The 15,912-nt window shown below is 35.3% G+C and overlaps 1 protein-coding gene across 13 annotated transcripts in view; it reads left to right on the forward strand.

Moving 5' to 3' along the window:
- Trpm (Transient receptor potential cation channel, subfamily M) overlaps positions 1-15,912 on the forward strand; it is a 431,781-nt gene that overhangs the window by 177,650 nt on the left and 238,219 nt on the right. The window contains exon 1 of one of the 13 annotated variants that reach the window (XM_074180924.1): positions 1,122-1,774. The exons of the other annotated variants lie outside the window; for them this stretch is intronic. The gene's annotated coding sequence lies outside the window, so the exon portion shown is untranslated. Of the gene's footprint in view, positions 1-1,121; positions 1,775-15,912 lie in introns of those variants that run through there. 13 annotated transcript variants of the gene reach the window in all.

Below are 15,912 nucleotides of genomic sequence, written 5' to 3' on the forward strand. Positions count from 1 at the left end.
ACAACAGGTGCAAATGATGAAATTGTTTTAATAACAATTTTATTAAACAAAAAATTGAACTTACAAAGAAATAACATACAAGCAACAACCAAAAAAAAATAAAAAAATAGAAATATTAATACAAGCTGAAAATTAAAAAATATTATTAACAAAAATGAAAAATAAAAATTGAAAGATTCCCAATCAAGTTACGTCACGACATTTCATGAGGTTAAAGGAATATTGTCCCAGAAGTTATTTAAATTACAGAAACAGTCAAATGTAGAGAAATTATGTATATTTTTCAATATTATACGATAATGGCCATTTGATTTTTTTCTAAACAAACTCATATAACATTCAAACATCTAAAGATACCGATATATTTTTTTCTCCAAAATGACTTCATTCTTTGAAGTGTTCACGTAACACCGTCATAGGTGTTACCTGAACGGAAGCCTGGTGGCTTACGTGGGTGGTTTGCTTCACTACACTCACTCAATCCATCGCTGTAGCCACCGGTGGTTCGAACTGCAAGGCCTCCCCCCCCCTGCTTTTTTGACTTGGGAAAAAGTTGGGAAATTTTGTGCCGTGAAGATAGAAAAAAATTATAGTAAAATAATGAATGAAAATTAAAAAAATAAAAATGAGAGAAAAGAAAAGGAGAGGTAATAAGAAAAGGGAAAAAACCGAGAGAAGGTTGGGATTTCCCAACATGCATCCCATGCTTTGAAATTCTGAATTGTTTGAAAATTTCGAAAAAGTTTAATTTATCCCAATTTATCCCTGAACAGTCCACAAATTTTGAAGTGACAATTTTACAAAATTCCCAACTTTTCGCAGTTTTTTCGATTTGGAAAAGTTGTGAAATTTCGGGCCGTGAAAATAAAAAAAAATAACAGTAGAAAACAATAAGTACAATATTATTCAAGTGTTATTTCCTTCCATTTGTATTGAATATTCCTATACATTGTGGATATGGTGGAAGACCTTGGTCCAAAGTAGAATAATTTCCATTATTATTTTTATAATTACCAAAATTTATTTTTGTTTGTGCATACCCTAACGGGCATGCGCTTTCAGCCAATCTTTGGATAGCTAAGTGAGAAAATCAATATATTATAGTTGTAACTAATCCCTCGGCTTTCATTTTTTCGATAGTTGGGAAATTTTGCTGGTGGGGTTGGAAAAATTTGGATTCCCTTCCCCCCTGGTATTTCTTTTCGCTACGACCCTGATTGTCGCTCACATTTTCAGAAACTTTACGTACAATGATCATGAATTTCTATTTGTGAAATATACTCGTGTTCATCTTCTGCAACGTCTGAGACATCGACCTATTCACTAAACAAACATGTTTATAAAAATGTGTCAGCAGAGCAGATATTCAAAATGGAAGGTCGTGTTATTCGAACAAATATTGATGGAGCTTTATCGTTGCGTGTAATTGTTGCTAATTATGGAACTCGTGATATGTAGATGAGCGGAGTAAGTTATGCCGACAGAAGCGACCTCGCGTGGAGATAATTCAATGTGATTGATTCAAATCGGGTTGTTTATCGTAAAGTTTCAATGACTGATTCGTGGATCTGTGTTGGTGTACGCATATATTTGTGTTGATCGATCAGACGGTACATCTGTGAAGTTGTCTGTTCAGGGCGGAACTGATGTATTCACTTAGGATTTGAAATGATTTCTGTTATTTTTTCATATTATCATTTCTGTGAATATTCATTCGTGTACCTATATTTTGAAGTTCACTGACAGTGGAACAGCATCGTGACCATTGAGAAATGTAAGTCACTCCCACACTTAACCACAGTATAATGCTAAAACAAGCAGTAGTCCGAGTATCCCTACTTGCAGGTAGTTTTTGGATGCGACGGGAATCACCGCGATAATGAGATAATTAGATAAGGTAGCCAAGGTGACTAATGGACCTCATATCATGTCAATAAAACTGTACAACAAGCTCCCAATATCCATTAAAAAAATAATTAGTGTAAAGCTCTTTGAACAAAAAGTTCGGAAACTATTATGTGAAAAGGTATTTTATTCGCTTGATGAATTTTTTCAGTCTGATTTGGAATTTTAACAACTGCGGTGGCAGTAATTTGGAAAGCTAACCTGGAATGTCATCGAAACACGAATCCACATGTTTTTTAGAAATGAAATCGAGAAAGGTTAATGCAGTCAAGCTGCTGGAAAATGATTCCATGAAAATCAAAAGTTAAATAAGTACCTACCATTCTGATCACTCCCATATTGAAGACAGCTGTTTCAGCCTATTGGGCATCGTCAGTACCGGGCACAAGGCCGTAGCCAGAAAAAAATTTCGGGGGGGTTTGGTTTGGTGGAACAGTAGAAAAACATGAAATATAAAAATAATGAAGGAAAGAACATTGTGTTACATGATCATATATATTTATTAGAAAACTATTACAGAAATATTAACACCTTTCTACAGAATCAAAGTTAGTTTTATAGCTTTCTTTGCAGCAGACAAATCAACTACGTCCTCGGTGTCAATTCTACGGTGGATTGACATTAACGCCAAACCGTTCAGTCTTAGTCGTTCCTGGCTTGTGGAGTTTCTTAAATAAGTTTTGTGGCGTTTCAGAGAAGAGAAATTCCTTTCAGGGGTACATGTGGAAACAGGTAGTGTCGTCAAGGTCTTTGTAAGTTTGTAGTCACATTGCCGTAAGGTTTTTCCATTGTGTTTCGGGGAAGTTTTTTCCAATATTCTCTTTCGTACACTTGGTTCGTTTTGCCAAAGACTTGATAACATCTCTAAGGGATTTCATAATACCAATAGTATCTGTACAGTAGGGAGGGTGAGTCTAGGCCCACAGCACTTAGGCCACCTGTGACCCATTGTACATCCTCCCAATTTGTCCTCCTGAGTCCCCCCAGAAAGGGGGACAGGTCACTAGTAGACATCTCCTTTATATCGGCAGGTGTAGGCCAAGACCACACTATCTTATTGACGATAACTCCAGACACTCACATAGGATATGCCTGCCAGTTTCATCTTCCTGTTCACACATCCTGCATGTAGGTGTGTCCACTAGCTCCATATTATGTATTATCCCACTGTTGAGCGTAGATTTTTCCTGGTCATCGCTAGATAATTCTTCGGCGCCAGCTTCCCAGGGACGCCCAGGGCGATCCTGGCAAGAGTGCATCCTTTGATTTCATCCCATCTCTTAACGGATTGAGCATGGGTGTAACGTTTGGCTAGTTCCGCAATTGTCGAAATCATCAGGCCGTAAGTGCCACTGGGTCCTAAAATTCTTAGTTCAGCCGCTTCCTTGGCTGAAAAGTCGGCAATGCGATTACCTTAACTCCTGTCGTGCCCTTTGAGCCACTTCAGGATAATGTTATTATCTACCGAGGCTTTGGCTAAATCTTGGTGGCACTCTAGTACTAGCCCTGAGGTAACACGTTGTCTGTTCTAGACTAATAGGGCTTGTCTGCTATCAGTGCAGATTGCCAGAAATTCCTTTCCTAGTTATTTATTTTGTGGCGATTGAGATACCAGCCAGTCATGACATTCAAGGTTAGCTTTCTAAATTACTGCCACCGCAGTAATAGGCTGAAACAGCTGTCTACCGGTGGCTCGTAGATTGAAATCAATATGGGAGTGATCAGAATGGTAAATTAATAAATATACATATATATATATATATATATATATATATATATATATATATATATATATATATATATATATATATATATATATACGTATAAATATACATATTTATACAAATAGAGATTTTATCGAGAGTGCATGATACAAATTGAAAATGAAACAATTCGTGGACACAACACTCCAAAAAGGGGGGTCAAACCGCGGACACGCCATAATTGGCCTCATCAGCGCGGTGCAGCCAAGTGTAAAGATGGGCAACACTTGTTTGCCGAAAGCAGGAAACAACACATTCGCACACAACAACAACCGCATATTTGTGATTCCAGTTAGAAGACCTAGAATTCCCAGGCTACATCTAAAATTCAAAATGAAATTCTTGTGCTCTAACACAACACGTTCTAGATAATGATCATTCAGTCAATTATACTAACACCAAAATTTTCCACTTCGAACCAGATTCAAATAAAAGGCAATTTCTGGAAATGGCTGAAATCAAAATTAAAGAAAACAATATCAAAAAACATATCAACTCGTGTTCTGAGCAAACAATTCCTAATACCATCTATACATGCCATCTTGTTACTATAATTTGTGAAAGTAATCCTATAAAAAATGGCATGTATAGATGGTTGATATATATGTGGTGGTCTTTCTTCTGTTGTGTTCTGTGTTTGCAGATCTCTTGTCACTGTTCCATGTTATCTCGATTTTATTTCTTTATATATTTTTGACAATTGATTCTCCTCTCTTATTAAATTCAGTTCGAGTCTCTTTCATTAGAATTCGTTTTTATGTGGCGTTTTTTGATTTTGATGTTAATTAGTGAGTATAAAGACTCTAAGCCTCCTATACTTCAATCATTTATACCTAGGATGTTATTAACTTCCGTTGTTTACTAAATATTATATAACTATGTGACTTCCTTTCTTTCATTTCGTTCCAAATTAACTATCATCTCTATGCAAATGTCATCCAAAATGTGTAGGTATTCAAAAAAGTATTTGTTTAGAAAGAAATCAGATATCCTTCTTTATAATAGCTTGAGTTTTCCATACGATTTATTCCAGGAATTTTGCTACACATACCTTATGTAATGAAATGTAGATTCAATTCTAAGAAAATGCTGGAAATCGTTTCCCTGGTGACTTCTTTCTTGATTCTCCATGATTTCTTTTGTCAAATTTCTATTTCTTCGGAAATGAAAAATAAATTCCATCTCTCTGGAGCAGAGCGAAAACAACTTGTTGACAAATACGAGTGGTCCGCAATTCCTGAACCTTACTGTTATCGATGTAAAAAAAATAACCGGGAATCTGAGGTTGAGCTTGACTATTTCCGGAAAACGAAGATGAGTTTCCATCTACTGGTTTCATTAAATTTGTGTTTATTGCAGAAAAAACTGCAGTTCTTCTCATTTCGTATCCAATAGTGGAGAAACTCATACATTTAGCTACATACCGCGTGGGACTTTGCAGTGGAAATTTGAATTATGTTTGGAAACGAACTATTTTGAATGAAACGATCGACGTAATTTCTAACTTATTTCCCAGGGGTATATCAGTCGCTCGTTCGTTGATTATCGAATCAAAGTTCATTTTACATAATTCGGTGAAACTTTCAACAGAATGAATCGTCCCATTACCAAAATTACCTAGACTTTGGTACACACAGCGATCTTTGATGGTTTCATTATTATAAATCAATGGAAAATCGTTTCCATTGCCATTCAATATTTTCAAATTATATTATAGTAATTAGTCATGAAACTTTAGAACCATTCCGATAAATCATAAAAACTTTTATCGACGTAAAATGATCATAGAATTCATTATTTTTCACCGTATACCTTTACCTTGTAACACCAAATTATATAAATTGAAAGGGTATATTTTCAGGAGAAATTCATTTTATGAAAAAATATGTTTTGGCTTTCTACTCCTCCATCTTGATACAGTAAATGTGATGATCACTTGTTGATTGAAACACGTGTTGAGGTGTTGAAAATAACTGTTTGATGTTAGGATAGAACTCCAGTGATATTCATTGATATGATGAATGTTCTGGACTAGTTAGGAAAACGGTAACAATAGTAATCATTATGATAAACTGGTTAACTTATCAATTGTTTCAACCAGTGACTGCATAATTTTAATATCTATTATGGTTAGCTAGGTGGAGAAAGTAAGTATAGATAACCATAATATATCTCACAACCATCTAACTAACCGAAACAATTAATAAGTTAACCAGTTTATATTGATGATTACTATTGTTACTTACTTACTATTGTATAGAATGTTCATCATATCAATATGAAACAGTTATTTGAATAAACTCCAATGTTTTCTTAATTAATGTCAGTAGATTCATCCACCATTTTGACATCATTTTCATGTTTATCAAGAGTTTAAGCTTCATGAATATTCATTAACCTTCACATGTAACAGTTTTCAAAGAAAACATTATTTCTCATGCTTGTTTTTTATGTATAACCTCATCATTCGTAAGTATTTTTCAACAAACGTTGACAATTGTTGAACGTTCACCTTATTATTATAGACACCGTATAGAAGTGAACAGAAGTAAGTTCACTCTCCGCCATATTTGGGTCAAGATTCCCCACCTCTAATTTTATGCTCAGCCAACCTAGAGCTCAACCAATTGAATCTGATGGGTTTTCCAAGCAAGCCAAGTTGAGGCATGAAATATTATTACAGAGTGAGTCGTTCTAAGTGGTGGTTTTGTAATTGAGAAAAATTCGTGTCTAGTTTCAAAATGAACAAGTGTCGAGCTGTGGGTTGCAGGGTGATGTCGGCATTAATTTTTTTCGATTTCCAATTGACGAAAAAATGTATGTTTTTCTAGTATTCATTATGTAAGACTGAAGGATTTTTTTTATTTGGCTAGTATGTATCTGTATCAAATGTATATTCAAATAACCTTTTTTGGAGCCTACTGTTGCATACTTTTTTACCAATTCATCAACATCAATACTGGATATAAAAAGTATTGTGATTGAAGCTGTTAATTATCAAAAATTGGATTAAGAGTTAGGGGTATCATTTCAGATTTAGGTTTTAATTTTTATACACTTACCAGAAAATATGTCAAAGTGACTGTAGAGCAGCCATATTTCTTTGTTGATGAGAAAAAATATTTTACTTTTTTGATACTCCTCATCTGCTATAATGTAGCAGAAAACATTTTTTCGATACTTTTTGAAATTTGATGAATTTACAACGAACAAAAGTCATCTTGGACAACTTCACAACTTGGATAAGGAAAGCAATATAGACTAGCACCCAAACTTACTGATTCTCATTCATTCTCAACTAAATTTCAAAGGATGAAGGTTAAATTAGCCAGTCAAGTTTTCAGTCATTCGGTAGCTACATCAATGAATACTTAGGCCAGTTTCAATCAGGTACCATCAGCAGCAATAGGGACGGCTACATTGCCTACATATGCCTCCAGATTTATTTTTACAAAGTATCATTATTCATCTAGAGACAGGATTTCTAAATCATTTTCACAATTTATGTGCCACTGATTGCAAAGGCAACCAGCTCAAAACAATGTTTTCAAAAATCAACATTTCTCACCTTGTTTATAAACAAATTCAAAAACTCCCAATATCTTATGGAGGATCAAACTGAATTGAATAATTCGCCATTATTGAATCTATTCATTTCCAGGTACTTTCGAAAAATTTATTGATATAGTTAATGAATTTATACCTGACCGTTTCAGAATAGAGTATAAAATGGTTGTAATTTGGAAGTAACTTTCAGTTTATGCTTGAGAAACCTTTTATATAGCGAAACACGTTTTTGTAAAACCCTCTTTAGTGAAAATCATACAATAAACTGTATTTATTAGTTTTAATGTGAATTTTCATCCAGTATCGATCAGTTCTATTCAATAAATTTTTCTTCGAATTATTTATTTTCTCTTTTCACAAGGGTAATTTATCATACTTTGAAATTTGACAATAGAAATTTGAAAACAAATGTTGAAAAAAATCAAAAACTCAACATTTTGAAAAACCTTTAGAATAATTTAGCATAAGTTTTTGACCTAAATTGTATAATTTCACTTTACAATTTATACGCTTATTTCACCACCTTGTTTAATTTTTCATCAATTCCTAAACAGGTCACAATCATATGAGATATTTATTGTGGGCTCCTCGTAGCAATGATGAAGTCAGATCAAGGTCACATATTTTTTTATCGAACCTCGTGCAGAGGTGCATGACAGTTCTTAGCCTACACCTCCTGCCCCGCCACATGCCAGCAAAAAACAAAAACTCGACCCGATACATCAAAGACGCCGACCAGGAGTGAATTTACTTGTATTTACTTTTATACGGTGCTATAGAGTTCCTGAAAGAAAGCCAATAAATATATACACTCACAGACAAAAATGTTTATTTCTATTTGTTGGAATCTTTATGCAGTTTTCATTACTAAATGGTATATGCTGAAGTATTTAACGTATAATTGCCAAAAAGAAGTAATGAAATTAACTAGTTTTGATAATAATATTTATTCAAAACTATTCGGGTGATAACTGACTAGTTATCACCCGAAGACGATTATGGATACTAACAATCGAAATGTCGTGACGTAACTTGGTTTGGAATTTTTTAATTTTTATTTATAATTTTTTGTTAATAATATTTTTAATTTTCAGCTTTTACTAATATTTCAATATTTTGGTTGTAGGTTGTATGTTATTTTTTTATAATTTCAGTTTTTTGTTTAATAAAATTGGTATTTTCGGTTAATCTTTTTAATTTTTTTCAGGGATTTCAAATCAATTTATATTATATTAGACAATGGGAGTCCGAACTGATGAAATATGAAAACGTGGCTTCATCTTCGAAGCTTCCCAAACCATTCTCGTTGTTTACAAAACAATTCAAAATCTTCTCTTGTTAGTTACCAACTATTATTTTGAACAAATTCAAGTTTTGAAATTTGATATTTACATTTCTAATTCATGTACAATTCTGATAGATACACCTAAATCTAGCTACATTTATTTATTAGTAAATTACAAGTTTTATATATCTGTACCTATTTCTAAATAACTTGATTTTCTAACAGCATCATTCAATAATCGTATCTAAGGAAAATTTCTTTTCCTCTATTTCCCAAACATTTCTTCAATTTAACTTATTCCTAAATACTTCATTTTATCTTTTCACATTTCTTACAAAAGATACATTTTTATACCTTGTTGGTACATCCAAGTTCCAAGTTCTATAGAGCCTGGTTCTGATCCTCAATCTGTAATTATTGGACACTACTCAAATTTTCATTAATAACACGTACCTGGAGTAATTGGATGTCAAGTACAAAAACAATCAATGAAAAGACTCGTGTGAAAACCCAACTTCTGCCTTTTATTATTCTGAATTTGTCACCAAATTGAATATAATTTGTTTTCATAGAGGACACTTTGATAATAACAAATTTTGATATCTCGGCGTTATTTTGCAAGTAATATATATATTACTTCAGAGCGTTTGATCATTATTTGAGACGGAGATTGCACTTCTTCACATCTCAATACGTACTTCCTCAGGGAGGAAGGTATTGTGAAAAAAAAATACTATTTACTATTGGAATTGGCCGCGGTGGTAGTGCGCCCGACTCACGATCAGAAGGTCGTGGCTTCGATTCCCGCCTCGACCAGATATTTTTCTCGAGAGAATTTATCTGGTTGAAGCTGGGATGATTCTGCAACCATGTTAGGAATCACACGTTAACAGGTAAGACCTCGTTAGTCCTTAGCTCGCACAAGTTTCTCAACTTCTGAGAGTTGTCGTTCGTATGGGGGCGACAGCTGATTAACGGAAAAACAGACTAACAGATAAATATAAAAAATATAGTAATATAAATTATGAGATTATGAATCTATAACAAAAATTAATTGGCACTACGGGGCGACTTGGTTGATTCCAGTGGCACATTTGCTTTTTCAGCTGCAGAAAAACCCGGAAAAATCTGCAGCACCACTTGAAGATGTTCGAATATCATGAATACACATTTTTATGAAGTAAAGCCGCTCTTTTCTTCCTTTCATTATTATCTGAACTTCAATAACTCGAAATTTTCATAAAGTGGTAATTGAATTTTTCTCTCTCTCTTTGTTTCAAATCTTCTCCCGTTACCCGTTATTTCGTTTTGAGCCTTCCGGAATGTCAGACATGATCCGGCTATTATTTCTGGAAAAATATCTTTCCAGTGTGAAAAGTTTCGCGAATTCCCGCGATAGAAATGGGCCAGGGTCGGATTGTAGCCCACCTTCTGTTCCACATTCACTCTCCAAGAAATACTCCCTTTTGATTTTGGGTAGAACTGGCGAATACTGGATAACCGGAATAGAATTTTGTAAATTCGAACTGTGTATTAAAGTACAAATGTAAATCCGAACTTTGTATTGAAGTACAAATGTACATGAAATATGAATCAGTGATAATTTTATCAAAATCATGAAAAGTTGGTGAACTAGAGAGGCTACTTGTTGAACCCATTATTCTGTCATAGCCTGGACACGCCATCGACATAAATGACTGAAAATTATGTTGGAAATGCTTAGATTCTTATATATAATATGACGCAGTAAATCATCGTTGTAACTTGCGTCTGTAACTCTTCCTTTGTTGAAAAATGTCTGTATATACGTTTCCATGTATGGAAATCCGGAAAAACGTCCCGCTAATTTCGCTGAAAAATTGCTAGTGTATATGAAATGTCTGTTCCTGAAATATTGCAATTTTTGGAGAATTCAATGTCTCATTTAACATTATTTCAATCTATGTGATAATGTTCAGTACTTAATGTACTCTCAATGTACATCATTCTCCAAACAGAAGCGACACAAACTGTCTTTCGACAGTGCGAGTCTGCATATGATGATTCAAATGACGGTGACCTGCAAGAAGGTCTGTAAGAAGACATCGTTGTTCATCTCAACTGTAGTCCAACAACTGTTTGATATCAAGCTTCGAAGGGTGAATAAACGCCGTGGAGTGAGCCAATTGTGGAAGATTCTGCCAGAAGTCTATAAATCTTCTTACCACCCAGTTGTTCAATTTTTGTTTGGCAAAGCCTAAAGCGATGCCAATGACATGTTCTGATCCGATGAAGCTGCTTGCAGCACCCTCCTTTGCAAGAGAGTCCGCAGCTTCATTGCCTTCCAGGCCAGTATGGTCAGGAATCTAGACCAGAGACAATCTGTTAAGTCTTCCTATCGAGGGGAGTCGTTTTTGGCAGTTTGCTACCAATTTAGACGTTGCTTGGTAGGAGCTAAGAGCTTCCAACGCCGCTTGACTGTCCGAGAATATTTTTATTGACTTGTGTATGAGGTTGGATTCTTCCAATCTCTCCGCACACAATTCAATAGCGTAAATTTCCGCTTGAAATACAGTCGCATAGGTTCCTAGGCAGGTTCATATCTCTGTTCTGGGTCTGCGACTGAGAACACCTGCACCAGAACCGGAAGGTGTTTTTGATCCATCTGTGAAGCAACACATATCTGCTCTTAATATTTCCTTCTTCCGGAAGATCTAGTGAGGACTCTAATTTTTTTTTAATCTGTTTTTTGTTAACCAGCTGTCGCTCTTTTAAGCGCGATCACCCTCAAAAATCGACATATGTACGATCTAAGAATCAACAAGGTCTTACTTTTCACGTCGAATTCTCAGCACAAGTTGGACGATATGCATTTAAATTCAGTCATCCAGCCGTGAGGCTCGAACCACCGTTCACATAGTTGCAATCAAATTACTAGAAGGAAGCAAACTCGCTCCAAAATACTTCTTCCGTTACTGGGGTGCAATATAAATACATATGGTAAAAGTATAACTGATGGCTGTCTATACTTACTAGATATTTGAGGAGAAACTATTGGTGACAGTGAATTGATGGATGTAGTCGTTACTGCGTGTTAGAGCATCATGAAAAATGAGAAATAAAACTTCATAGGTTTATACCACTTGGAAGGACATTTCAAACGAATGCAATAAACTCATTGTTATGTTCAGATAGGACGAAACTACAATAACAATAGTTACAAATTGAAGTGGTATCCAAACATAGGAAGTTTTTTTCCCATTTTTCATTAGTGAGGGTCTTTGTTAACGCAATAGAACCCATAACAATAATTTTTAGAATTTTTGTTTACTTATGTGTGTGTGAGCGACTTAATCGATTAGGTGTTGAACTTATTTCAATTGGTTCCAATTGGTCCCAGTTGGTCCCAATTGGTTCAGTTGGTGAAAAAATACTGTTCAATCTCTTTGTCCCGTTACTCAACATTCATAGTTTGTAAAACGATTTTTTCATCAAATAAAGATACGCAGAATCATGATAACTTTTTGATGATGATGACGGGGTGACACGGTTAGTTGAACATTAATAGGCCAAAGTAAACGAACCGTTTCATAATTATTTGGAAAACACTCGCAATGAGCATATTATTCTAAAATAATGTCTGCTGCAGACATTTTTACTGGAAATTATTTTTTCTACACAATGTGCTCTTTAATTCATTGGAGAAATGTTCTCCCTGTTTGGCCAATATACAGTTTTGGGGAAGAGCCACAAGTCAGCTCATATACTCCTGATCTATGTCTTTATTGTTTTTGATGAATTTACTTAGACTAGTATTCGTTCTGTAAGTAACGTTTACGTATTCTTTCTTCAAAAAACGGGCAATATTATTGGTGGATTCATCCAAATATGATAATAATAATAATAATAATCGTCTTTATTGTTACCCAGCTGTAGTTACATACAAATATTTAAATAAATTAGGGAGCTAGTTGCTGACATAACAAAAGGTGAAGTTCCACTCAGTTAGCACAACTGCTACTGAGTTGTTCTTCCTAGTATCTCCTAGTAGTGACGTTATCGCATCTTAAATTTGGGTAGGCCTGCTCGATGGCTTGCTTTTGTAGTTTTTTGGAAAGAATAGAGTGTATATCTACTTCATAACAGTTGTCTGCGATTTGTTTGATCAAACTCAGTTCTCTCTTTTGTAAAACTGTTCAGTGAAAATCTCACAGTTAAGTGTTTTTTGAATACGCTAGTATATTTGTTCAAAAATTCAAATTTGTATTCCTTCAAATAGCGAATACATGTGGGTGTCTTCACCTACTGAATAAAAGAAATGAAATGAATCTGGGATCCTCCGCCTCTGCATGTATAACTATATTGAGAACTCCCTCGCCTTTATAACCTAAAGTCGAAGAATTCTACATCGTTTACATATCTACGCCTGAATACGGAATTGGTTTCCAAGCGAGTGGATTTGAAACCCTCGGGAACGCTCCATTGCTTTTCACCAGTCTCCATTTGAAATTATCGTCGTTTTATTGAAGGCTGATGACTCAATTACTTATGCAAGAATTCAAGACGAAAGTTGATCAAAATATCGATAATTGGTATTCGTAATCAACGGTGCAATTCAAAATGGTTGCCTTGTTTTGCGTTCGTAGTCGAAGTTTGGCTTTCCAACGGACCGTCTTGAAAAACCTCGTTCACCATAGGTGTTAGTTACAATTCTCATAAAATTGTATAGAGCTAGTCTGGCGTGGAACTATATACCACCCAGTTGGTTGGTAGCAAGGGTGGTATATATACCTAATGTAGGTCGAAAAGACCCACACCCTAAATCAGTACGACCAATCAGCCTTACATCCTTCCTGTTGGAAGGACTTGAGGGGATAATGAACGGACACATCAAGAGGGTGGCATTATATGCATCCCACCTGAATAACCACCAGTATGCTTATCAAACCAGCAAATCAGCTGATTTAGCATTAAACAACCTTGTAGAGAAAATCTCCCAATCCCTTGACAACAAGAAAATTGCGGTCGCAGTATTTCTCGATATTGAAGGAGCATGCACTACCTGAATCTATAGGATCATCTCTGGCTAGAAAATGTGTAGAGTCGACCTCAACTGGCTGGATCTATGCCTTCCTGGTAAATAGAACTGCAACTACGACTCTTCGAGTTAAGGCCATTAGGCTTAGTAACCAAAGGCTGCCCTCAAGGTGGGGTACTATCTCCCCTTCTGTGGTCGCTCCTGATGGATAGTCTGCTTGATGCTCTCGACAGAAGAAAAGTAGATCTGCAAGGTTATGTTTGCATGTCATCTTCACAAGGTCCACGTCGTGAAGGGTAGCTTGTAATATCCTCCAAAGCAGATGTCTGTTAAACCCAGCAAAACTGTGATAATCCACTTCACCAGGAGGAGAAAATTGGGCGAACTAACGCCACTTTCCCTCAATGGTGGGGTCATTTCATTCGGAACGGAGGTGAAATATCTTGGCATTGTCCTTGATAAAAAACTCACCTGGAACGCTCACTTGGAAAAAATTTCACACAAAGCCAGACTGTCCCTATGAACATGTCGAAAGATTTATGGTAAAACTCGGAGTTTAGGTTCCGAACAAATCCATTGGATGTATGTGATGATTGTCAGGCCAATGATGACTTATAGTGAAATTGCCTGGTGGCCAAAGGCTTTACAGAAAACGCCCCAAGCGAAGCTCTCAGGCTTACATAGACAGGCTTGTCTGGCCATCAGTGGTGGTGGCATCAGTACCACACCTTCAGCGGCCATAGATATCCTTCTAGATCTACCTTCTCTTCACATTTTTCTGGAGAAAGAGGCTAGATGGATTGCATATAGACTTGTGTACATTGCCAATTGCACAAATCAATTCAATGCAGCGTGCAACAGACTGTTGCACTGATTTTCTACCTTCAACTGTCAACTACGAACTGCCTTATAAAGTACTGTCCCCGAATAGAGAGGACTGGATCCTCCGGGAAACGGAAATATTAGGAGCAGTTAGTTGTTGGTTCACAGATGGATCAGAAACACCCTCCGGTTCTGGTGCAGGTGTTTTTAATCGCAGACCCAGGAATATATGAGACTATATTACAAGCGGAAATTCACGCTATTGAATCGTGTGCGGAGATATTGGAAGAATCCAACACCTCATACACTAGTCAATAAAAATAATTTCGGACACTCAAGCGGCGTTGGAAACTCTTGGGTCCTACGAGCAACATTAAAATTGGTGGCAAATTGCCATGTTTCGCTTGCGTTTACGCAGCTATTTTTATCAAGTACTTTCTTGGTTTTTCACATTTTGTCTTCAATCGAGGACCGCCTGCCCGGTACTGACGATGCCCAATAGGCTGAAACAGCTGTCTACCGGTGGCTCTTAAATTGAAATCAATATGGGAATGATCAAAAAGTAAAAGTATATATATATATATATATATATATATATATATATATATATATATATATATATATATATATATATATATATATATATATATATATATATATATATATATATATATATATATATACAACGAATACCATTTTACCAGTATAGTAAAAAGTGAGTCGAGCAGGGTCAACTAACTTCTGAACACGTAACAGCACACCTAGATAATGACAAATGAGATTTTGTCGAAACGTCGGTGAAATTAGAGATAATATCACATACACGGATCAAATACCCGGAAAAACCAGTTCAGCCTATCCGTGAAAACTTCAGATTTAACATTCGATACCTTAACGGGGTATATATATATATATATATATATATATATAGCGATGGGTAGTCTTGACTGACTAGTTAAGGAGAAATACGGAATAATGTTGGGGATGCAGTCAAAAATTGCTGGGCTGTTGTTTAAAGAATACTCTTTGTTATATGGTCGAGCTTTCGAGAATGTTTATTCCCTTTATCAAGACATCTACAATAAATTGATAACATTGAAGCAAAATTGTAAAACAATAGATAAAAAGTACTTACTAACTTGAGGTTATATTAAAAAGTCGAAAATTTCACTGAGAAACACAAAAAAGTCCTTTTCATTATGTAGAAAAGTGTCACACATTAAAATTTTTTTATGGTTTAAAGAAAATATATATATAAACTTTATTCAGAAATAACATTTAGAGGATTTGAAATTTTAAATTTTATTTTAACGGCCATGCATGGCACTTACTAGTGGCGTGGTAGCAACTAGAAAGAAAGGAAACAGGAAATATCTGCAAATTGATAATTGACATTATGACATTTGAAGTTTAAAATTTGAAAATTGACAATATAACTAAACCAGGATTACCAAAAGGTATACCAAACAACAGTGATTACACTAGCAGTCTCAAAAAGTATCTGAAAATGGATACAGTGCTGCCAAGTACTCATAAAAGAAGTGAGTAACAAG

Source organism: Leptinotarsa decemlineata, unplaced genomic scaffold, assembly GCF_025532065.1.
Source record: "Leptinotarsa decemlineata unplaced genomic scaffold, Ldec_3_MD MMD2_tig00026307_RagTag_RagTag, whole genome shotgun sequence".
NCBI lineage: Eukaryota > Metazoa > Arthropoda > Insecta > Coleoptera > Chrysomelidae > Leptinotarsa > Leptinotarsa decemlineata.